The following is a 22,623-nucleotide window of genomic DNA, read 5'->3' on the forward strand; positions in this document are numbered from 1 at the left end:
CATTAGGGTGCACGTACCCTTTAGGATCCCTACTTTTGTATCTTTGGGGTAAATACCCAGTAGTGCAATTGCTGGATCATATGGTAGCTCTATTTTCAACTTTTTGAGGAACCTCCATACTGTTTTCCAGAGTGGCTGCACCAGCTTGCATTCCCACCAACGGTGTAGGAGGGTTCCCCTTTCTCCGCATCCCCGCCAACATCTGTCGTTTCCTGACTTGTTAATTTTAGCCATTCTGATTGGTGTGAGGTGGTATCTCATTGAGGTTTTGATTTGGATTTCCCTGATGCCGAGCGATATTGAGCACTTTTTCATGTGTCTGTTGGCCATTTGGATGTCTTCTTTGGAAAAATGTCTGTTCATTTCTTCTGCCCATTTCTTGATTGGATTCTTTGTTCTAAAGAGAGTTTTTAACAAAGATTATTACCATTAGAATTTCTAGGTCAACGAGAATGAAAAATTTAAACTGTATAGATAATTCTAAATTACCCCCGGGGGGGGGGGAAGATGTATAGATTATATCCTTCACTACCCCCACCTCTTTTGCCTGCATAAAATAATGGCTAATATTTCTTAAGTGTGGTCTTTATTTTACTTGGAAATGATGCCAAACAAGATAGTAGCGTAGCGGTGCCTAGGTGGCTCAGTCGTTAAGCGTCAGCCTTCGGCTTGTTCATGATCCCAGGATTCTGGGATCGAGCCCCCCATCAGGCTCCCTGCTTCTCCCTCTCGCACTCCCCCTGCTTGTGTTCCCTCTCTCGCTGTGCCTCTGTCAAATAAATAAAATGTTAAAAAAAAAAAGATAGTAGCATAAAAGATCATTTGATCACTCTCAAGTGCCCGGGTATTTTGGGGAAACACTTGAGTATATTTGAAGCCTCACCCCCTCCCTTCCGTACTAGAGGTAGCCCCCTACCAGGTCCCTGAGGAGATCTATTTTCGCAGCCCCGCCCTCCACCATCAGTCGGCCCTTTCGACAGGTCTCCGACCTACCTAATCCAGAACTGCGCTACTCGTTCTTACCTCCACTCCGCCCCACTCTCAAATCTCACCAGAACTCGAAGTCTCCCTTATTTCGTCCATGGTCTGACCGCCACCCCTCTAACGCCTTGGCTCCTACAAACCTCGTAGGCTGTCGAAGGCTCCTCTTGTCCTTAGCTCCCAAGGTCTTCCCCACCGAGGGGAACTGCACTTCCTGCAAAGATGGCCGCCCCCACGGTGCTCCTCTGTAATGGCTCACGGGCGCCGCCATCTTCCCCAAAGGCTAACTAGAAAACCACCCGGCGACGCGGGCCTTGGATAGGGTCCGCCTCTGAAAACTTACTCATTACAGCGCTGTAGCCAACAAGAAGGCGGAAAAGGCAAGGAGATACCCCAAATCGATTCCAATTTCTTCTTTCGGCGCTGAGCCGCCGCCGCCGCCGCTTCAGCCTCTCGGGCCCAGATCGCCGAGGTGGGCGTGGTCACGTGCGTCATAGAGCCGCATCCGTGTCCAGAACTTCCTGAAACGCTGCGAGGTCGAAGACAAACCTGAAGCGTCCCTAGCGACCGCTAGGGAGCGCGGGGATTGGGTAATTTGGGAAGTGAGTTCCGTCTTTGGTAGCTGCTGGTGGAGTCTAGTGAAGCTCAGCGTCAGGTGGGTGTCTCCGGAATGAGGCGCCTGTGAGGCCAGTAAACTGCCTTTTTGCGGATTTGTTTTGGTTCGGTATCGGCCCTTCCGCGGTCTGTGTTATTATTTTTTTTTTTAAAGATTTTATTTATTTGAGACAGAGAGAATGAGAGAGAGCACATGAGGGGGGGTAGGGTCAGAGGGAGAAGCAGGCTCCTCGCCGAGCAGGGAGCCCGATGCGGGACTCGATCCCGGGACTCCAGGATCATGACCTGAGCCGAAGGCAGTCGCTTAACCAACTGAGCCACCCAGGCGCCCCGGCGGTCTGTGTTATTAAGCGTATGAAGAAATTAATGGCCGAGGGCCCGACTGTCAGCGTCGGTTGTCGGTGTGAGTGATTCTACTTGTGGGGCCTTGTGACGAAGAACTGGAGTGGTATAGGTGTGTGTCAGTGAACGCGCTGTCTTGTCCAGGTTCACACTTCACTGTGGGGCTCAGACACGGGGAAACCTGGGGTGAAGGGTGTTAGCAAATGGGCGTTTCTGGTTAAGATTTCAGACTTAAGGGGCGCCTGGGTGGCTGAGTCGGTTAAGAGTCTGCCTTGGCTCTCAGATCGTGGTCTCAGGATCCTGGGATGAGGCCGGCGTCGGTCACCCTGCTCAGCAGGTAGTCCACTTCTTCCTCTCCCTCCGCCCCTCCCCCCTGCTTGTGTGCTCGCTCTCTTTAAATTTAATTTTAAAAGATTTTAAATTTATTCATTTGAGAGAGACAGAGAGAAGGAGCGAGCACACGAGAAACGGGGCGGGTCAGAGGGAGAGGGAGAAGCCGACTCTCCGCTTAGCAGGGATGATCGATGCGGGGCTCCATCCCAGGACTCTGGGATCATGACTTGACCTGAAGGCATACGCCTAACTGACTGAGCCACCAGGCTACCTTAAGGATATAAATTTCTCTCCATGCACTGCTTTAGTCTACTTCTCGCTAGTTTTGATGTTTAAAATTTTCTGTCATTCAGTGTATTAGTATTCTATTGGTATGTAACAAATTACCACAGACTTAGTGGTTTAAAACAACACACATTTATTGTCTCGGTTTCTACAGTTCACAAGTCCAGGCACAGTTTACCTGGGTCCTCTGCTCTGAGTCTCGCAAGGCCATAATCATGTTTCCCAGACTGTGCTGTCATTTGGAGGCTCAGCTGGGGAAGAATTTTCTTCCAAACTCCCTTAGGTTGTTGCAGAAATCATTTCGTTCCTGCTGTGTGATTGCAGAGCCCAACCTTTTTGCTGGCTCTAAGCTGGTGGGCCAACCTCAGGTCCTCAAGGCCCTCTTTGGTTCCTTGTTACATAGCCCTCTCCATAAGAAGTTCACACCATGGCTGTTTGCTTCTGCAAAGCCAACAAGAGAGAATCAAGCTCCGGTTGGCTAAGACATAGTCTTATATAATGTAACATAATTATGGGAGTGATATCACATCACCTTTGGTGTATTCTTTTGGCTGGAATGAAGTCACAGATCCCACCCATGCTCAAAGGGAGTGGATTATGCGGGGATGACACCCAAAAACCAGAGATCATGGGGCCTACCCCTTTAAGTTTAAAGAATTTTCAAATTTTCATTGTGTTTTCTTTTTTGACCTGTTATTTAATTTATTTAATAATTTTCAAATATGTGAGGATTTTGCAGTTTGTTTTCTTTTATTAGTTTTTAACTTAGCTCATGACAGTTGGAGAACATGCTCTGTATTATTTCAGTCCTTTTAAATGAGTAGAGACTTGTCTTCTGGCCAAATACATGATGAATGTTTGTAAAAGTTTCACATGTATTTGGAAAGTGTGCATGTGTTTTCTTGAGGGGTATTAGCATGACCCTTGAGTCATGTTTACTATTCACATTATTAACATATTCTTCATTCTTCTTAATTTTTTGTTCGCTCATCTTACCAGTGAGTAAGCGAGATATATTAAAGTTTCTTACAACAAATGTGAATTTTCAGTTTTTCCCTGTAGTTGTTGATTTTTGCCTTACATATTTTAAATTCATATAGTTAATTGTTAGATAACTATGGTGAGAACCTTTTATCATTATGAAATACTCCTCTATCCTGTTATTTTTTCCCTTGAAGTCCTCTTTCTTTTGGTTAACGTTTTCATATTATATCTTTTACAGTCCTTTTAATCTTTCTGTATCCTTCAGTATTAGATGTAAAAATATTGAGAGGGCAAGGATGTTTTTATCTCTTCAAAGATAGGAATTTTTTCTTTTGCTTCTCCTGGGTGTTTATGAGTCCTAGCAATCCAAGTTCATATTTCCTTAAGGGATTGAGAATTTTTAGGCTCACTCAATGATTTGAAGTTGGGCTGCAGTCCACCTTTATTTTTAGGACACTGTCTTTGGGGTCTCAAGCCAAAAAGCTGGTGTTCCCAGGGCTTTGATCTTGGTAGATCCAGGACTCTTGGCTTGCATTCCTTTGACCCTGTCTTGGTCAAGATAAGCACATAAGCACAGCTCAGTCCCAAAACCAACTCTTTGTTATTAGCAGGGACTCTCTGGTGAAAGTGGCCCCAAGTAAAGGAGCTACTTCTCTGCATTTGAGTTTTTCCCACATCTCAGTCCAGTTCTCTCAAAGGTGAAGGCTTGGTTCATTTATTTTCAGTATCATTTCTTATAGATATTTAAAAGTTAAATTTCCTTCTTTTACTTCAGTATTTCCTAGGTTTACATACATTGTGCTTTCATTGCCATTTAATACTAAATAAGTCAGAGCTTTCATTTATATTGCTTTTTTATTATGTTCAGTTAGCCAACATATAATACATCATTAGTTTTAGATGTAGTGTTCAACCATCTATTAGTTGCATATAACACCCAGTGCTCATCACAACACGTGTCCTCCTTAATACCCATCACCCAGCTTCTTCCACTCCTTCCCTTCTGAAACCCTCAGTTTGTTTCCTGGAGTCCTGAGTCTCTCATGGTTTGTCTCCCTCTCTGATTTCTTCCCATTCAGTTTTCCTTCCCTTCCCCTATGGTCCTCTGCACTATTCCTTATGTTCCACATATGCGTGAAACCATATAATTGTCTTTCTCTGCTTGACTTATTTCACTTAGCATAATTCCCTCCAGTTCCCTCCATGTCAACGCAGATGATAGGTATTCATCCTTTCTGATGGCTGAGTACTATTCCATTGTATATATGGACCACATCTTCTTTATCCATTCATCTGTTGAAGGGCATCTTGGCTCCTTCCACAGTTTGGCTATTGCGGACATTGCTGCTATGAACATTGGGGTGCATGTGCCCCTTCTTTTCACTACATCTGTGTCTTTGGGGTAAATACCTAGGAGTGTAATTGCTGGGTCATAGGGTAGCTCTATTTTTAACTTTTTGAGGCACCCCCACACTGTTTTCCAAAGTGGCTGTACAACTTGTATTCCCACCAACAGTATAAGATGGTTCCCCTTTCTCCACATCCTTGCCAACATATGTAGTTTCCTGCCTTGTTAATTTTTGCCATTCTAACTGGTGTAAGGCAGTATCTTATTGTGGTTTTAATTTGTATTCCCTAATGGCTAGTGTTGTTGAACATTTTTTCATGTGTCTGTTAGCCATTTGTATGTCTTCTTTGGAGACGTGTCTGTTCATGTCTTCTGCCCATTTCTTGACTGGATTATTTGGTTTTTGGGTGTTGAGTGTGAGAAGTTCTTTATAGATCTTAGATACTAGTTCTTTATCCATAATGTCATTTGCAGATATCTTCTCCCATTCTGTAGGTTGCTTTTTAGTTTTGTTGACTGTTTCCTTTGCTGTGCAGAAGTTTTTATCTTGATGAGGTCCCAGAAGTTCATTTGTGCTTTTGTTTCCCTTCCCTTTGGAAACATATCTTGAAAGAAGTTGCTGTGGCCGAGGTCGAAGAGGTTGCTGCCTGTGTTCTCCTCTAGGATTTTGATGGATTCCTGTCTCACATTGAGGTCTTTCATCCATTTTGAGTTTATCTTTGTACAGGTGTAAGAGAATGGTCCAGCTTCATTCTTCTGCATGAGGCTGTCCAATTTTCCCAGCACCATTTATTGAAGAGACTGTCTTTTTTCCATTGGATATTCTCTCCTGCTTTGTCGAAAATTAGTTGATCATAGAGTTGAGGGTCCATTTCTGGAGACTGTATTCTGTTCCGTTGATCTATGTGTCTGTTTTTATGCCAATACCATGCTGTCTTGATGATCACAGCTTGGAAATATAGCTTAAAGTCAGGCATTGTGATGCCCCCAGCTTTGGTTTTCTTTTTCAACAATCCCCTGGTGATTCGGGGTCTTTTCTGGTTCCATACAAATTTTAAGATTGTTTGTTCCAGCTCTGTGAAAAATGTTGATGGTAATTTGATAGGCATTGCATTGAATGTGTAGATTACTCTGGGTAGCGTAGACATTTCCACAATGTTTATTCTTCCAATCCATGAGTATGGAATCTTTTTCCGTCTCTTTGTGTCTTCCTCAATTTCTTTCATAAGTGTTCTGTATTTTCTAGAGTATAGATACTTTACCTCTTTGGTTAGGTTTATTCCTAGGTACCTTACGGTTTTTGATGCAGTTGTAAATGGAATTGATTCCCTTATTTCTCTTTCTTCCGTCACATTGTTAGTGTATAGAAATGCAGCTGATTTCTGTGCACTGATTTTGTATCCTGCCATGTTGCTGAATTGCTGTATGAGTTCTAGCAATTTTGGGGTGGAGTCTTTTGGGTTTTCCAGAGAGAGTTTGACTTCTTTTTTGCCGATTGAATATCTTTTATTTCTTTTTGTTGTTTGATTGCTGAGGCTAGGACTTCTAGTGCTATGTTGAACAACAGTGGTGAGAGTGGGCATCCCTGTTGTGTTCCTGACCTTAGGGGAAAAGCACTCAGTTTTTCCCCATTGAGAATGATATTCTCTTTGGGCTTTTTGTAAATGGCTTTTATGATATTGAGGTATGTTCCCTCTATCCCAGTACTTTGAAGAGTTGTTTTGTTTTGTTTTGTTTTTGTTAGAACAACTCAGCAAAATAAAATTCCGGTTTATTGTTGGACAACATTGTTTCACACATACATCAAACAGGCCAAAAAAAAAATAAACAGCAACTTCATAGACAAAAAAGGGAAAAAAGAAACCTTTTATCTTTGGCCTTTTTAACCATCTCATACAAACCAACTACTTATAGTACAGCTAAGTACATACACAAAAATAGTTACTGGAATGCTCAGAATAAGATTTTTTGTTGTTTTTGCTTTTTTTTACAAGGTTTTTTTTCTCCTTTGAGATTATAATAACATGGTCACAGCACAAGTAAAGTCAGAAGTAGGACAGAGAACGCTCCCAAGGCTGGTTTGGTGATCCGAGGTCATTAAAAATGGCTGACCCCATGGGGCGTTTGGGTGGCTCAGTCATTAAGCGTCTGCCTTGGCTCAGGTCATGATCCCAGGGTCCTAGGATCGAGCCCCGCATCGGGCTCCCTGATCCGTGGGAAGCCTGCTTCTCCCTCTCCCACTCCCCCGGCTTGTGTTCCCTCTCTTGCTGTGTCTCTCTCTGTCAAATAAATAAATAAAATCTTTAAAAAAATGGCTGACCCCTAACAATATGTACAAAAATGTAAAATGTAAATAAAAGTACAAACAAATTTTCCTCTTTAAAGTACTTTTAAGAAACAAAAGCAGGGCCTTGGAAGTTTTGGTTCTTTTTTCCTCCCCTGTTGCAAACTCACGTTGTGTTTTGGTTGGGTGGTGGAGAGCGTGTGTCATCTGCGGGTGGCGCTGCCTGCGTTGGGCAGGCGGGAGGGACTCTCTACTTGAAGATGACCACGTTTAGATTCTGAGACGGGAAGTGGAGGGTGAAGAGGTCACAGTGGCCTTTTTTTGTTAAGTTTAACTTTTCCTTTTTTTGCTGTCTAGTCACCCTCATTAGTCTTCTGCTTCTTGGTGTCGACATCGTCATCTTCATCATCTTCAGCTGCCCGTTTATCCGTAGCTGCCTCGGCCTCCTCATCTTCATCTCCATCTTCTTCCTCACTGTTACTTCCTCCTCCTCTTCCAACCCCCCTTCTTCCTCTTCTTCATCTACCTCATTGTCAGCCTCCTGCTCCCCATTTTCCTCATTAGTGTTCCCATTAGCAGGTGCATCTCTTCCATTCTCTGCCTCCTCCACAACTTCCTTCTTCTCCTTTAAGTCCTTGGTGGGGATCTCAGAGCTGGTGTCCATGGCTGTATCTGACATGTTGGGGCACCCCGGTGACCCAATGCAACGGATTAAAAAAAAGCAAGAGTTCGAGGACGCTGGCGAGAAAGCTGCCGGAGTCCGCGGTGGCGGAGGAGGTGGGGCAGAGGTGGTTGCTTCGTGGAACTGGGAGCCCAACAGGGAACAGTGCAAAGATGGCTTTTCAGAGCAGCCAGCGGGGCTGTACTTTGAAGAGTTTTAATCAGGAAAGGATGCTGATTTTGTCAAATGCTTTTTTTGCAGCAATTGAGAGGATCATATGGTTCTTGTCTCTTGTTAATGTTATCTATCACGATGATTGATTTGCAAATGTTGAACCACCCTTGCATCCCAGTAATAAACCCCACCTGGTGGTGGTGAATAGTCCTTTTAATGTACTGTTGAATCCTATTGGCTAGGATCTTGTTGAGTATTTTGGCATCCATGTTCATCAGGGATATTGGTCTGTAATTCTCCTTTTTGATGGGGTCTTTGTCTGGTTGTGGGATCAGGGTAATGCTGGCCTCACAGAATGAGTTTGGAAGTTTTCCTTCCATTTCTATTTTTTGAAACAGCTTCAGTAGAATAGGTATGATTTCTTCTTTAAATGTTTGGTAGAATTCCCCTGGGAAGCCATCTGGCCCTAGACTCTTGTTTTTTGGGAGGTTTTTGATCACTGCTTCAATTTCATTACTGGTTATTAGTCTATTCAGTTTGTCAGTTTCTTCCTGTTTCAGTCTTGGTAGTTTATAAGTTTCCTGGAACACATCCATTTCTTCCAGGTTGCTTAATTTGTTGGCATATAGTTGTTGGTAATAATTTCTAGTAATTGTTTCTATTTCCTTGGTGTTAGTCGTGATCTCTTCCCTTTCATTCATGATTTTATTAATTTGGGTCCTTTCCCTTTTCTTTTGGATAAGTCTGGCAAGAGGTTTATCAATCTTACTAATTCTTCGAAAGAACCAGTTTCTAGTTTCGTTGATCTGTTCTAGTGTTCTTCTTGTTTCTATTTCGTTGATTTCTGCTCTAATCTATATTATTTCTCTTCCCCTGCTTTGTTTAGGCCTTATTTGCTATTCTTTCTCCAGCTCCTTTAGATGTAAGGTTAGCTTGTGCATTTGGGATTTTTCTAATTTTTTGAGAGAGGCTTGGATGGCGATATATTTCCCCCTTAGGGCCACCTTTGCAGTATACCATAGGTTTTGGACTGATGTGTTTTCATTCTCATTAGTTCCCATGAATTGTTTAAGTTCTTTTTTAATTTCCTGGTTAACCTAATCATTCTCTAGCAGGATGCTCTTTAACTTCCAAGTGTTTGAGTTCCTTCCAAATTTTTTCTTGTGATTGAGTTCCAGTTTCAAAGCATTGTGGTCTGATAACATGCAGGAGATAATCTCAGTCTTTTGGTATTGGTTGAGACCTGATTTGTGACCCAGTATATGGTCTATTCTGGAGAAAGTTCTGTGTGCACTCGAGAAGAATGAGTATTCTGTTGTTTTAGGATGGAATGTTCTATATCTATCTACGAAATCCATTTGGTCCAATGTGTCATTCAAAGCTCTTGTTTCTTTGTTGATCTTCTGCTCAGATGATCTGTCCATTGCTGTGAGCGTTGGGGTCTCCTACTATTAATGTATTATTATTCATATGTTTATTTTGGTTATTAATTGGTTTATATAATTGGATGCTCCCATGTTGGGGGCATAAATATTTAAAATTGTTAGATCTTTTTGTTGGATAGACCCTTTAAGTATGATATAGTGTCCCTCTACATCTCTTACTATGGTCTTTGGTTTAAAATCTAATCTGTCTGGTATGAGGATTGCTACCCCAGCTTTCTTTTGAGGTCCATCCCCTCACTTTCAATCTGGAGGTGTCTTTAGGTTCAAGATGAGTCTCTTGTAGACAGCATTTGGATGGGTCCTGCTTTTTTATCCAATCTAAAACCCTGTGTCTCTTGATGGGAGCATTCAACCCATTCATGTTGAGAGTAACTATTGAAAGATATGAAGTTAGTGCCATTGTATTGCCTGTAAAGTCCCTGTTTCTATACATTTTCTGTTTCCTTCTGGTCTATGTGACTCTTGGGGTTTCTCTTTGCTACAGAATCCCCCTTAATATTTCTTGCAGGGTTGGCTTGGTGATCATGTATTCTTTCAGTTTCTGCCTGTCCTGAAAGCTCTTTATCTTTCCATCCATTCTCTGACAGCCTTGCTGGATAAAGTATTCTTGGCTGCATGTTATTTTCACTTGGTACCCTGAATATGTCTTGCCAGCCCATTCTGGCTTGCCAGGTTTCTATGGACAGGTCTGATGTTCCTCCATATGTAAGGAGCCTCCTCTCCCTGGTTAGTCTCAGGATTGTTTCCTTGGCTGTAAGATTTGCAAGCTTCACTATTATATGTTTGGGTGTTGATCTATTTTTATTGATTTTGGGAGGGGTCCTCTCTGCCTCTTGGACTCGAATGCTTGTTTCCTTCCCCAGATTATGGAAGTTCTCAGCTATGATTTGCTGAAATATACCTTCTATCCCTCTTTCTCCATCCCCTTGGGGATCCCAATAATTCTGATATTGGGACATTTCATTTCATCATTAATCTCTCCAATCCTTTTTTCATGTGCTACTAGCTGCCTATCTCTGTTTTCCTCATCTTCCTTCTTTTCCATCAGCCTATCTTTTAGATCACTTATTCTCTCTTCTGCCTCATTTACCCTGGCTGTTAAAGTATCCAGTTTGGACTGCCTCTCATTCATAGCATTTTTAAATTTGGCCTTATTAGATTTCATTTCTGCCCTTAGAGATTCTATATTGTCACTAATGCTTTTTTCAAGCCTAACTATTGACTTCATGATTGCTATCCTAGGTTCTATCTCTGAGATCTTGCTTATATCCATATCCATTAGTTCTGTGGCAGAAGACGTTGTCTCTGGTTCTTTTCTTTGTTGGAAGTTCCTCCTTCTAGTCATTCTGTTGAGGGATGGTTGAGTGAATGAACAGAGTCCAAAATATCAACCATGACCCAATCAAGATGCACCCTAACCAAATCCAGAGTGGTTGGAAGCCACCACTGAAAAACAAAGCCAAAATGAACACAAGAATAAAATTTAAAAATTTAAAAAAAAAAAGAAAAAAGGGGGAGACTAACTCTCAGTGTGGGCAAAGCAGGGTGTTCCAGTTGTTCCTGGTTGAATTTTGGTCTGTGTGTTAGAGGACGCTACATCCCAAAGTTACAAGGAAAGTAAATTGTATATATATATAAAGATAAAATTGAATAGGGTGAGAAAAGGACTAAAATGAAGCATATTATCTATGATACAGCTTTGAAAAAATACAAGTTAAAAAACAACTATGAAATATAAGTTGATATAATAAACATCTAGTTGAAATGAGAAAAAGTTAAAAAGAAAAAAACAGAAGAAGCATAAGAAAAAGAAAAAGGAAAAAAGAGAATTTTATCTGAAAACAAGTTGTGAGGCAACACCTGGAGCTCAATATACTATTTTCCCCTGACATTGGGATTTTACAGTCTTATAGGATCCATAGGGCTGTCATCGACCTTTTCTTCCAGACTGTCTTCTGGGGGACGGGCCTGCCATGCTGTTTCTCAGGTAACCCTGCCTGTGTGGAGTTTCCCCACTCCGTCAGGGGGATGGCCTCAGTGGAAACTGGTCTTCTCTGTGGCTTTTGTTCCCTGGAGGCTTTCTGCACCTCTTCAGAGGATCAGAGCAAAAATGGCTGCACCCAAACCTCTGGCCCAGAGCAGAAAACTCGCAGTCTGCCCTCTTTAATAAACCCTCCAGGACAGTCTCCACTTTTGTATATGTCACCGAAAACCACGGCCTCCCATGGTGTGCACCCATCGCAACTCTCCCAGAGGTAGTCCCAGGGGCCCGGGAGTGCCACTGTCCCTTATGAATCTAAAACCACATTTGGCCATGGGCTCGTGTGCACCTGAAGGTCCTGGATCATGTCTAGGTGCCACTCTAATGTCCTTTCTGGGCCACTGCTGCCCTGTGAGTTTTTGCCTGGTCGGGTGCAGGTTCCAGACTTTTTCAGGCTGGCTCAGTTGGTTGAGCATCTGCCTTCGGCTCAGGTCATGATCCCAGGGTCCTGGGATCGAGCCCTGCATTGGGCTCCCTGCTCGGCAGGGAGTCTGCTTCTCCCTCTCCCTCTGCCTACTTGTGCTCTCTATCTCTCTGTCAAATAAATAAACAAAATCTTAAAAAAAAAAAAAAAGTAAAACAGGAATAATTAAGGAGGATGAAATAAAATACTGTATAGTGTTTGTTTATTAATTTATACATTATTTCCCTCCAATATTACTAGAAATTGTTATTACTAAAAGGCACTGTGACATATTTGATACCTGTGAGTTCCATATCTCTGTCCATGTTTTAACTATTACAAAGGCTGAGTCTCAGAGAAGTAGTGGTTTTTGTGAGTCACTTAATTATTGCTAAGAGGTCCCTTAGCAAGTATATAGACTAACTGGGATTAAAACCAGGCATATTTCCCCCCAAATCTTATGTGCTTTCCAGTGTACTCCTTGGGTAAAACTCATACTGACTAGCAAGTTGATCTACCCTCATGTAGCCCCAAAACATGCTTGTAGAGGAAATATTGAGAGTATCTCAGAAGTGGTCATTGTGTTTTCGGGTTTTCTCAGCATCTTGGTGGAGCTCTTGGTATATACAGTGCTCAGAGGCCACCAGGATCCTCCTGCCTGCTCCATTCAGCTCTTGTCCTAGCAGCACTGGTTAGAGTCTACAGACGTGCCATTTTGGTTGAGTACTCAGAAGTGACTATCATTAGTGTTCCACCTAAAGTGAATTTGCTCCTGAATCCATAGTTCCCAGCTTCCCATGAATGATAAATGAAGTGAGGAGGAGAGGTGTCATAGGGCTAGGAATTCATCTTTTCCTAAGATACACTTGACTAGAGACCACTTACCACAGATTTGGACACAGCAAGAATTGTCGCTGGACAGAACAGCTGCAGAAGTTGCTTGCCCATATCAGAAGAACGGCAAAAAATGAACTAGTCCTAGATCTTCATGTTCCGACTATCTCCCACTTTCTGTTCTTGGCTTTTCTGTTCTCCACTTTCTGTTCTTGACTTTTATTGTAACCCCCTCAATAATTTCATCCCTCTGAAAGCTGATGGTACTGGTTCTATGCTGGTGTTTCCCAAATTGACAAGTATTGTCACATTTGGCCTGAAGCCCCATATTTGCTTGCCTCCAAATACCTCCCCTGTGTTGTTCTTCTTTCATTATAAAGATCAGAAATGGAAACTATCTTGATTCTCAAATAATTCCTATTTCCTTCCTCTTTATTTTTTTTTAAATTTAAATATTTAAAAAATATTTTATTTATTTATTCAGGGAGAAAGAATGCACAAGCCTGGGGAGGGGCAGAGGGAGAGGGAGAGAGAATCTCAAGCAGACACTGCTTGCTGCATGTGGAGCCTAATGTGGGGGGTTGATCCCATGACCCTGAGATCATGACCTGTGCCGAAATCAAGAGTTGAACATGAGCGACTGAGTCACCCAGGCACCCCATTCCTTCCTTTTTTATACTAGCTGTTCTTATACCATTTATCCTGTAGCCCTGGCTATGGTTAATTTTTCTCCCTCTAAACTATTTTTTTAATTTTTTTTTAAAGATTTTATTTATTTATTTGACAGAGAGAGACACAGGGAGAGAGGGAACACAAGCAGGGGGAGTGGGAGAGGGAGAAGCAGGCCTCCCGTGGAGCAGGGAGCCCGACACGGGGCTTGATCCCAGGACTCTGAAGGCAGACGCCCAATGACTGAGTCACCCAGTCTATTTTTTAGACGCCCCTAAACTCTATTTTTTAGACTAGCTTTAGATTTACAGAAAAAGAATTGCGTAGATGATACAAAGAGTTCCCATATATCCCACATCCAGTTTCCAGTTAACATCTAACTTTAATGTGGTTCATTTGTTACATCCAGTTAACATCTAACATTAATGTGGTACATTTGTTACAATGAACACACTAATATTGTTACATTATCATTAACTAAAGTCTATACTATTGTTTTTACCTAATGTCCCTTTTCTTTTCTAGGAGTCCATCTGGGATGCCACATTACTTTCAATCAGTGAGGGAAAGTCTCAGAAGTCATTATCTCATTGTATATCAGGGAAGTCACTTTGTGGTAAACGTCTTCAAGTGCAGCAAGTGTGGGAAAACTTTCTCCTAGCAAGGTACCTCACTAAACAGACATTCCACACATAGAGGTTGTGTGTGAATCTCACATGCTCACATTGGGTGAGAAACCCTATGAATGCAGAGACTGTGGAAAATCCTTTGCTCAGAAATCGTACCTAATTACCTATCAGAGAACTCACCTTGGGGGAGAAACACCATGAATGGGACAAATGTAGGAAAACCTTTGCCCAGAAGTCATATCTCATCAGACATCACAGAATTCACCCAGGTAAGAAATACTGTTAGGATGGCCAGTGACACTGGTGGCAAAGAATTGCCCCAGTGGAGCAATAAGGAAGACAGCATTTATTCACTCTCCAAGGGATGAGAGGGGCCAGACATCTAGAAAAATGCTGGCCCTGAGTTTCTGTCAGGCTGGGGTTTTTCAGGTTGTGAGAGGGTTGCAGCTGTACACACGGGGGGTGTGGGGGGAAGTCGACTCTTGGCCAGGTACAGCAGGAGGTGGCAGGTTTTTCACAGGGCTCTGTCCAGGGCTCACCTAGGATGTAGGTTGGGGTTAGTCTAGAGAAGAATATGTTTTGTAGTTGAGGTCTACTTTCCGAGAATGTAGGGCACCATGACCTAGAAAAACAGAGTTAGGGCCAAATGCAGACACCTGTGAGTTTTGTCTGTAAACATGGCTGGGGGTGGGGAGCTTTGAATAGATTCCTTTCAAACACTATGAATGCAGCAAATGTGGCAAACCTTCAGTGAGAAATCACACCTCATTAAACATCAGAGAATGCATACTGGAGGAAAACCCTACAGATGCAGTGAATGTAGAAAAGCCTTCTCTTGTTCATGAGAAGTCATTAAACATCAGAGAATTCACACAGGAGAAAAAACTTATGGTTGCAGTGAATGTGGAAAAGCCTTCAAGAATACATAACACCTCATTTTCCATCAGAAAATTCAGGAGAAAAAACCCTATGACTGTAGTGAATGTGGGGAAGCCTTCAGTAAGAAATCAATCCTTGACCATCAGAGAACTCATGCAGGAGAGAAATCCCTTGGATGCAGTGAATGTAGAAAAGGCTTCTCTTGTTCATGAGAAGTCATTAAACATCAGAGATTTCACACAGGAGAGAAACCTTTTGAGTGCCAGAAATGTGGGAAAGTATTTGGGTCTACACGTGAACGTCATTACTGATCAAAAAATTCACTTTGGGGACAAACCTCTGAATTCAGTGACTCTGGAAATGTCTTTTCCAGCAAATGATTACTAAGGAATGCATTTTGGAATGAAAATGTGTAAATTTAATGAATTTAACTTCACTGAATTGCGGAGGCCTCAAACTGAGGAGAAACCTTATGAAGTGCTTTTATAATCTCATAAATTTAATTCATCTTGAAAAATGTATTTGCATCAAAAGCTTAGAAGGAAAATCCTGTTACAGATACGGCACATTGCTTTTGAAAAGATTATATAAAATATTCCACTACAAAGGGTAGACATGTTCATAGAAGATCACAATGCTTTTAAAATGTTATAAATGTGTGAGTAGTCCCTCAGATGTGTGTGGTTTGCTTTCCTGGCTATATTATATAACTTGAGTTTTATGTATTTGGAAAATATATCTGGGAAAATAACAGTATGTAATATGTACATGAGACCCCAATAATTTTTCACAATACACCAGAATACAAACAACATTCAAAAGATACGTTTTATTTCCTGGTGTTTGCTGGTTTATTTAAGTTGGATTCAGATATGGCTCTTTTATTTCCTATGAATTTCCATTTGGACAGTGCAGTCTGTGTAGCTTGGGGCGCCTGGGTGGCTCAGCTGGTTAAACACCCGACTCTTGATTTTGGCTCGGGTCATGGTCTCAGGGTGGTGAGATCTAGTCGTGCACTGGGATCTGTGTTCAGCATGGAGTTGCCTTGGGATTCTCTCTCTCCCTCTCCCTCTGCCCTCCCTCTAGCCCTCTGTTCATGCATGTGTGTGCATGCGCGCACGCACATGCGTGTGCACAGTAAATAAAATCTTTTTTAAAAATTAAAAAAAAAAGTTACATGTAGCTGGATGGAGGGGTCATACTGAAAGAGCTGAGGCCTGGATTAGTCTAAAGCTGCTTCTGGGACCTGCCTGTTGTCTTAAATATTTTATGCAGCACCCACTGGAAGATAAGACTGGGAGTGGCATACAGAATGGTGGATAAAAACACTACCACCATAAAAGACTCAGATAACATGCCGCTTGGATTCAATCCTAGTTTTACCACTTAGTAACTGTGGCCCTGGGCAAGTTACATGTCTTCTCTGTGCCTCAGTTTTCTCATCTGTGTAATGAGATAAATTCCCTTATCTCATGGGCTCTTGTGAGGTTTAAATAACTTGATGTTTGCAAAGCGTTTAGAACTGTGCCTGGAGCATTGTGTAAGTGGTAGATTGAATTATCATTATCATCTTTTGTCCTAAGGTGGCTTATGGTGGTCCAAAGCAACTGTTTTGGAATCTATTCTTCTGAAACCAGGGGTAGTTCATGACGGTTAGCAAAATCAATTTGTTGGCTTAGCAGAGTGTCCACTTCCTCTCCAGAATTTTTTAACATATTTAAAAGAGTATGGGTAGACTGAATACCATCTCAATATTTAATGGTAAAATATTATCACACGCCCCCAAATGCATCCATTTTGTAAGCAGAAAGAGTTAGGGGTCCCCAGAAAAAGACCAGATACAGTTTTGGTTTGTTTGTTTGTTTGTTTTGACACTTAGAGAAGTTGTTTTAGGCTCCCAGCTATTTTCTGTAATCTTTGCCGTACTTGCTTTAGCACACTTGTTGCAGAACTTCCTAGGAGGTGTCTGGATTACAAAGGAATGCAAAAAATTCAGTAGTTTATGATTTTAAGGGAAAACAAAGGTAGTGCATAAACTAAGTCTTTTGTCTAACCATATAAGAGAAAATCAGTGGTAAAAAAACTCCCAGTGCTGGGATGCCTGGGTGGCTCAATCTCAGGATTCTGGGATCAAGCCCCGAGTCTGTCTCCCTGCTCAGTGGGCATTCTGCTTCTCCCTCTCCCCCTGCCCTGCTCCTCCCCCTCCTCGTGCATGCTCTCACTCTCTGTCTCTCTCAAATAAATAAATAAAATTTAAAATAAATATTAAAAAAAAAACAAACCTCCCAGTGCTGTTTCAAAAGTAAGCTAGGCCCTGCACTCTTTATCTGAGATGTTGAGTCCAAGACTCCAGCCAGTTTATACTAGCTTTTGGAGCATGCACATAGCCCCTTCCCCTTGTCTGACATTTAGCTCTGCTTCATTATAATGTTAAAATCTCTGCCCAAGGAGGAGCACAAACCTCATTAACGTAACATACAATGTATGTATAAGCCGGTTTCCTTAGGATGCACGCATGACCTTATGCCCATCTCTATGTAGGATGACAAAACTCCCCTTTCTGAATATTCATCCTAACCCTAAATGAAAGAAATCCATTCCTCTATGCTTGTGGGGTCACATCTTTGGGAGTTATTCCTTGTGATCTCCTTACTTGCTGTAAATAAAGCTTCCTTTGTGACAATTCCACCTGGTATAGTTTCTATCTGTAACTCACCAAGGAGGTAATGCACTAGTTCAGTTACAACTGGAGATCTGGGGAATCAGTGCTTGGGGACTCTTTGGGGGGAGTTCACTGATGATGGGGGTTTCTGTGAGAGGGCATTAGTGGGAAGGTCTGTGAAAGGATGGGTTGGTGTTTTCCTTACACATTCAAAAAATATAAATCACCTCCATGCGCCAGGCAGAGCATGTTGCTCAACTGGAGAAGTGGTGATGCTCCGCTGATAGAACCAAGAGCCAGCTGCAGGTGGTTAGTTACAATCGCCTTTGCCCAAGTGAGACAACTTTGGACTCTGGTCCAGGAAGAAGGATGGTTTTACCAAAGCTGGCACATTATTTTTTTTTTTTAAGATTTATTTATTTATTTTAGAGCGAGAGAGCGAGCACGGGGGAAGGGCAGAAGGAGAGGGAGAGAGAGTCTTAAGCAGACTGTGCACTGAGCGCGGAGCTGGACGCAGGGCTTGATCTCACAACCCTGAGACCTGAGATCATGACCTGAGCGAAACCAAGAGTCCCACACTTAACCCACTGTGCAACCGAGGGGCCCCAAGCTGGCACATTTCTTAAAAGAGCCCTTCCAAGGGCAAGTCGCAGGCAGGGCCCAGCCACGTTGTTTCACAGGCGTAGGTGAGAAGTCTGGGTCCCGGAGGTCCCCATGGGCTCTCCGTACCACTGCTGCGCCTGCGCATCAGGGGAGAGGGTAGACGAGCTGTAGCAGGGCAGGCAGCCAAAGGTACCTGATGGGCCGGGAGATGCTGCGCTTGTCCTCAGGTCCCAGCAGAACCTGGGGAAGTCCTGTGGTGAGGCCCATGTCTTGAACTGGGAATTGGGTCTTGAGGAGGAGGCCTGGGCAGGCACAGTGACTATGGGCCCAGGGGATTCACCTCTGAGGGCCCTGGGTGGTCTCTGATTCAGAGTTAGAGGTGGAACAGAGATAAACAACGTCCCCGGATTAGAGCATGGGTTCTTGGAAGTTTATGAGGGAGTCTCAATGAGTCTGGGGGACAGGGAGTGTGACGATAAAGGGAGAATTTCTGGTGTGAGGATGGGAGGACTGTTTGACAAATGCTAGGCCTGTACATTAAAAAGTGACATTTACTGTATGTACATTAAATGTAAATTTAACAAAGTTTTTACAAAGGAATACAGTACTAATCCATGCTATAGTGTGAAAACACCTTGAAAACATTGTGCGAAGTCAGTCACAAAAGATGATATATTCTGTTTGTATGATTTATAGGAAATGTCCCAAGTGGGCAAATGTGTAGAAACAGAAAGTAGGTTTACGTTGCCCAGAGTTGGGAGGAATGAGGCTACTTTGGGTGATGGCTGAAGGCTATAACGTTTTATTTTGTTTGTTTTTTACTTTATTTTTTATAAGGTTTATTTTATGTGGTGATAAAAATATTTAAAAATTGGTTGTGTATTAATATTTGTACAGCTCTGTGATAAAATGATTGAAACCACTGGGCACTGTCGGTAGGTAAATTGTACGTGAATTGTACCACAATGCTGTTGCAGAGCTGTTACAAAAAGATAAGAAAGCTAGAGTGCCTAGTTTAAAATCTTACAAAGTAAACTTCAGGAAAAGTAGTAAATAGGAGAAGGGAGTTTACACTTTGATTAAAGGATCAACTTACCAGGAAGTCATAACAATCCTGAATGCATCTACCATCAGAGCTTTAAAATTTGTGAGGGCAGTGAAAAGAGAAATACGGAAACCCACAATTATGTTTGGAGATACCAACACTCGTTCATCAGTCATTTATGGGGCAAGTGCACAGAAGATCAGCAAGGATATGGGAAACTTAAATTTTTTTTTAAGATTTTATTTATTTGAGAGAGAGTGAGAGAGCGCATGCACAAGTGTGGGGGAGGGGCAGAGAGAGAGGGAGAAGCAGGCTCCTGGCTGAGCAGGGAGCCGGGTGTGGAGCTCAATCCCAGGACCTCAGGATCGTGAGCCAAGGTGGAGGCAGACACTTAACTGGCTGAGCCACCCAGGTGCCCCAGGGATATGGAAAACTTGAGAAATGCTATCAGTCACCGTGACCTAAATGGAACACTACTCCACAATAGCAGATACACATTCTTTTCAAGCACACATGAAATATTCAACAAGATAGACCAAATTCTGAGACCTAAAGCAAATCTAAACCAAGGAATGAAATTACACAATCTCTGACCATAATGGAATGAAGCTAGACATCAGTAGCAAAAAGGTATTAGGAAATTCTCCTAAATAATCTAAACTCAGAAAACACACTTCTTAATAAACTGCCCAAGTGGAAGTCTCAAATCAGATGCTACCTTGAACTGCTTTAATAAAAATGGTATATGTCCAAATTTGTGGGATGCAGCTGAAGCAGTGCTTACAGGGAAACAAAGCATTCTTCCATGGATTTTGTTTTCTATACCTTTGTTAAACTCCCTTATTAATTTTAGGAGTTTTTATTATTTATTTTCAAAGAAACAATCTATTTTCTGTCAATCTTTTTTTTCCTGATTTTTTTTGGTAATTTTATTTCCTATAGAGCTGAGAAACGTGCAGATCTCCAAAAAAGTGTGTGGTTAACTGAATTCAGAATTATATTTTATATTATATATTATATATCATCAATCTTATTTCCTTTTTTTAATGTTTTGTTAGTCCCCATACAGTACATGATTACTTTTTGATGTAGTGTTCCATGATTCATTGTTTGCGTATAACACCCAGTGCTCCATGCAATTACGTGCCCTCCTTAATACCCATCACTGGGCTAACCCGTCCCCCATCCCCTCCCTAAAACCCTCAGTTTGTTTCTCGTCAATCTTATTTCAATTTTGTTTAACAGATTGTGCAGGAACAGCCTCAGGCCACTCAGTGGTTGTCCCTATCCATTCAGTGGCCTGAGCAGTGGGAGCTGCACTCCAGTCTTCAGCATTGGGCTGAGCACTCCAGTCTTCAGTAGGGAACTGCTGAAAAGGCACAGAGGCACCTGCCCACCTACAGAGCAAATCTGGGACCACAGGTTGAGCAGCAGTGAACTCGGGAGACGGAGCAGTCCATTCACCCTGAAATTCTTCTTTGGTTAGTAGCTTTACTTTTAAATTCCATCAAGTTTTCTATGTAGATGACTTTGTCATTTGTGAATGAAGTGAGTGTTACTTCTTTTCCAACTAGAGGCCTTTTATTTTTTTTCTTCCGTGATTGCACTGACTAGCACAACCAGAACAATGTTGAAAAGAAATGGAGAGGAATCCTTTTTTTTTTTTTTAACTTTTTATTATAGTTATTTATTTATTTTCTTTTTTTGAATTGTTTAAAAGATTATGCATTTTTCTTGGTGTCATGAAATTGTTATTTTGATCCTAATATTAGGGCAGAGCATTCAGTATTTCATCATTAAATATGTTAGGTGTAGGTTTCCATCAGTCTTCTTTATGAGGTTGAGGAAGTTCCCTTCTATTCCTGGTTGGCTGAGAGTTCTTTTCAGAAATGGATGTTGGAGTTTGTCAAAAGCTTTTTGTGTATCTATTGAGATGATCATGAGACTTTCCATTTTTCTTTTTTAATATGATCAGTTGCGTGGATTGAGTTTTCAATATTCTGATCCTGCATTCCTAGGATAAAGTGGTTTTCATCAAAGATGTCTTATCTTTTAAAATACATTGTGGCATATTTTTCACTAACATTTGGTTAATGAGAGATCTAATCTATAGATTTCTTGAAATGGCTTTGGTGTCAGTTAATGCTAGATTCATAGAGTAAGTCAGGAAATGTACCTTCCTCTTTAGATTTGGTAAGAGTTTGGTAGAATTGGTCTGAGTCTCAAATCCTTCTTCCCACCTGGTCAGGCAGTGAGATCTACATGCCCTGATTCAGCCAAGGATGTTCTGACAGACTAGCTGAACAGATCTGAGCCCTCAGAGTCCCTGCCGGGGCCACCCACACATACCAGGTCAATCCTTCTCTGACCACTGTGCGCCAAGGCTGGTTTTCAGATCTCAGAGCTTGCTGCAAGAGCAAAATCCAGCCTGGCACACACCTGACTTCACTTGGACACCCTGGGGAAACATGATCAGTTAAGAGGAATTGGGGATCATAATTTCTTTTTTTTTTAATTATGTTCAATTAGTCAACGTATCATTAGTTTTTGATGTAGCGTTCGATTCATTAGTTGCGTATAACACTCAGTGCTCATCACCACACGGGCCCTCCTTAATGCCCATCACCCTGTCACCCCGTCCCCCAACGCCCCCCTCTTCTGTAACCCTCAGTTTGTTTCTCAGAGTCCAGAGTCTTTCATGGTTTGTCTCCCTCTCTGATTTCTTCCCATTCAGTTTTCCCTCCCTTCCCCTGTGGTCCTCTGCACTATTCCTTATGTTCCACATATAAGTGAAACCATATGATAATTGTCTTTCTCTGCTTGACTTATTTCACCTAGCATAATCTCCTCCAGTTCCTTCCATGTTGATGCAAATGATAGGTATTCATCCTTTCTGATGGCTGAGTAATATTACATTGTATATGTGAACCACATCTTTATCCATTCGTCTGTTGAAGGGCATCTTGGCTCTTTCCACAGTTTGGCTATTGTGGACATTGCTGCTATGAACATTGGGGTGCACGTGCCCCTTCTTTTCACTACATCTGTGTCTTTGGGGTAAATACCTAGTAGTGCAATTGCTGGGTAATAGGGTAGCTCTATTTTTAACTTTTTGAGGAACCTCCATACTGTTTTCCAGAGTGGCTGTACCAACTTGCATTCCCACCAACAGTGCAGGAGGGTTCCCCTTTCCCCACATCCTTGCCAACATTTGCTGTTTCCTGCCTTGATAATTTTTGCCATTCTAACTGGTGTAAGGTGGTATCTCAATGTGGTTTTGATTTGAGTTTCCCTGATGGCTAATGATGTTGAACATTGTTTTCATGTGTCTGTTAGCCATTTGTATGTCTTCTTTTTTTTTTTTTTTTTTAAGATTTATTTGTGAGAGAGAGAATGAGAGACAGAG

General features: G+C 42.0%; 1 protein-coding gene and 1 pseudogene across 1 annotated transcript in view; one reads left to right on the top strand and one right to left on the bottom strand.

The window, feature by feature from the left end:
- Nucleotides 1-7,197: 7,197 nt before the first annotated feature.
- LOC102731112 (prothymosin alpha pseudogene) lies at nt 7,198-7,947 on the bottom strand (annotated as a pseudogene).
- Nucleotides 7,948-11,351: 3,404 nt separating this feature from the next.
- Nucleotides 11,352-22,623, top strand: part of LOC102732332 (vomeronasal type-1 receptor 4-like) — an 18,733-nt gene continuing 7,461 nt past the window's right edge. Inside the window, exons 1-3 of the mRNA XM_031018049.2 lie at nt 11,352-11,439; nt 13,925-14,297; nt 20,463-20,698. The gene's annotated coding sequence lies outside the window, so the exon portion shown is untranslated. The remainder of the gene's footprint in view (nt 11,440-13,924; nt 14,298-20,462; nt 20,699-22,623) is intronic.

The sequence above is a fragment of the Leptonychotes weddellii genome, chromosome 16 (assembly GCF_054177405.1).
Source record: "Leptonychotes weddellii isolate Sample4059 chromosome 16, ASM5417740v2, whole genome shotgun sequence".
NCBI lineage: Eukaryota > Metazoa > Chordata > Mammalia > Carnivora > Phocidae > Leptonychotes > Leptonychotes weddellii.